General features: G+C 35.7%; 1 protein-coding gene across 1 annotated transcript in view; it reads right to left on the bottom strand.

Annotated features, from left to right (window-relative positions):
* LOC108915149 overlaps positions 1 to 2,737 on the bottom strand; it is a gene marked incomplete at its 3' end in the record, with an annotated part of 15,039 nt that overhangs the window by 1,470 nt on the left and 10,832 nt on the right. The gene's annotated exons all lie outside the window — the stretch shown is intronic.

A 2,737-nucleotide genomic window follows, 5' to 3' on the forward strand; every position in this document is an offset into this window, starting at 1 on the left:
CCCTCCCCTCCCGCGCTAGCCTAAGGGCCACCTTAGCAAAGCGCATCCCAGGCTGCATAGCCGCACTACCCTACCCAACCATACCACACATAAACATGACACTACCCCCGGGGTTTACACAGACGAGCCGGCGAAGCAAGAAGAGCGCCAGAAGAACGGGCCCTAGCCGGCGGGGCCCAGCCAGGACAAAAGGAGGTCCCACAAAGCGCCTACACCGGCCGCATTTGCGGTCGCGTAGGTTGTCCAGGTCTACACGAGATGGGGCAGGATAAAGAGGGATAATCCCCCTCGATCCCAAATCATTGAGAACAATTCCTAGCCATGGAATAATGGCGCGCGAACGAACGTTGAAGCGAAACAGCTAATTTCCCCAGTCGTCTTGAATTTTGCAATTATTTTCAAAGTCAAAGTGCAGGGGATCCCAGCTTTATTAACAGAATGCTATGAAGTGTTGTTTTACCCATACTGGCACTTTAAATAGGTTGGTACCATACTACTCTCTGAATAGCAGTGAATCACTAGGTATAAGTACTACAAACTGAATAATAAATTGAACATAAAACTAAACAATATTCGAAAACAATTATTATCCTTATACATTTGTTTTTATTAACAAATAAATACTTAATAATTAGAATGTAAAAAAGTATCTTATTCTCACGTGTCTAGATAAAAACATCTGTTTATTCCTTATCGTTTACTACGCATTAAAAACGCAGTAAAAACTAGGTTAGTGACTGTATAATACGGTAGGCCAAGATTTAGTCTCGATAAACCTTTGTGGGTCAGCGGTCAGGAGCCATTCCAAGAGAGGTTTAAATAATTATTTGAAAGTATTTTTTCAGCATAAATATGCATTTTAAAATGTTTTTAATTATGTTTTCATATTCTACTTACTTTTTCTTGTCTTTCCTTACAATTAATGACATTACAACTGAATCACCCTTTAACTCTCAATGTGTAAGTAAATACCACAGTAGTACTCAACAGTTCGCTCTATAATAAAGATACTGCACATCTTTTTTGCTTTAGTTCTTTTATTCATAATATTGTTGCAAAAAAAACTATTAATTATACAGGCTGTTACAAAAGTGCTTCCCACTACATCGATCTCGGAAACGGTAAGAGATACGCACTAGCTTAAATGGGGGCAAAGTTGCGTAATCAGGGGATCGAAATATTTGAAAAAAAAACGAAATTTTGGAAATCCGATTTTGTTTCATTTCAGCTTCGTTTGAGGTGATATTGACAAAAGAAGGACACTTTCTCATGGCAACTTTTGCCCTCTATCGGATGGCATAATCAATTTTTATATGTAGCTCTTCGTCTCGCCATGACCATCATCATCTTCATTTTTTAAATACGGCTCTGGAAATTTTATTAAATTATTTACAAGGGTTCATGACCCCCCAATACTGTACTGCCTCAGCCCGAAGCAGATTCGGACGTTTTGTCTCAAAAAATTCATCTTCCGTATATTCGTTCTTTCATCTAAATTTTTTATTTAGATGGGGCTAATAGTTTAACTAGGTAGATCTCACAGAGTATAACGATACTTACAGTGTGTGATAATTCAAGAAAGATGAAACCTTACATATTAAAATTGACTATGCCATTCGATAGAGGGCAAAAAGTTGCCATGGGAAAGTATCCTTCTTTTTCCATATCACCTCAAACGAGACTGAAATGAAACACAATCAGATATCCAAAATTTCGTTTTTTTTTCAAATATTTCGAAAATTAATCACGTTAGCCTTGATTTTTTGGAGGCATAATGTTGGTCCCCTGATTACGCAACTTTCTCCAATTTAAACTAGTTTGTATCTCTTATCATCTCCCAGATCCCTGTAGTGAGAAGCGAATTTGTAACACCCTGTATATTCTACAAAGTAAATTGTATCAATATTTGAAACACATATTGATGTACATGATTAGGATTCACGCTAAATACTGGTAATAAAATAGGATATATTTTTAGACATGGACAAAACAGGTTCATATTACGGTGTATACGGGGTGTCTAACGGTGACGGCCCATTAAAATTATTTCAGAGACTACTTTGATTTGAATTTTGAAAATTTGGGAACCCGGGTTTTCGGGCATGCCCTTCTCAACTGAAATAATGGCGTCCACGTACCACTTCCGGTTATACCGGAAGTCGCCATCAACTTGCTTATTTGAAATGGAACACCCTATATATTATTGCAATTTTGGATTCTACGTTGTTATTTTCCCTATTCCTAAAATTAACCGTTTTCGAGATATTTAATTTTTTTCAAAAAACAAATGGAGAGAAACAGTGACTAGCTTCAGACGATGTGTATTTCATAGTAAGAAGGATAAAGCAACAATTTGATACCGAAAAAAAAAATGATAAAGTTTTGAAAATCATTGAAATCTGTTAATAAATATGCCAACTGCCTCGTGTAAAAATATCAGATCGATTGCCAATATAGTTTTTTTGAAAAATTATATTAAAAATTATGCTCTATTACACAGGCTATTAAGGGAGTTGGGGAAAAATTTTAATCAAACGTGAATATTGCTCTTAAAAATGGTTAGGATCGGGAAAATAAAATTGCAATTAAAGAATTAAATATTACTAAACATTTTAAAACAATAAAAATATGCACTTACAATGTAATTATTGAGATAATGGAATGAATATACAACGTTTTGACAAATTTGAACAAACATCTGATCCAATGAAAGGAAATATGGCAACACTGTACGCTG

This window comes from Anoplophora glabripennis, unplaced genomic scaffold (assembly GCF_000390285.2).
Source record: "Anoplophora glabripennis isolate ALB-LARVAE unplaced genomic scaffold, Agla_2.0 scaffold1871, whole genome shotgun sequence".
NCBI lineage: Eukaryota > Metazoa > Arthropoda > Insecta > Coleoptera > Cerambycidae > Anoplophora > Anoplophora glabripennis.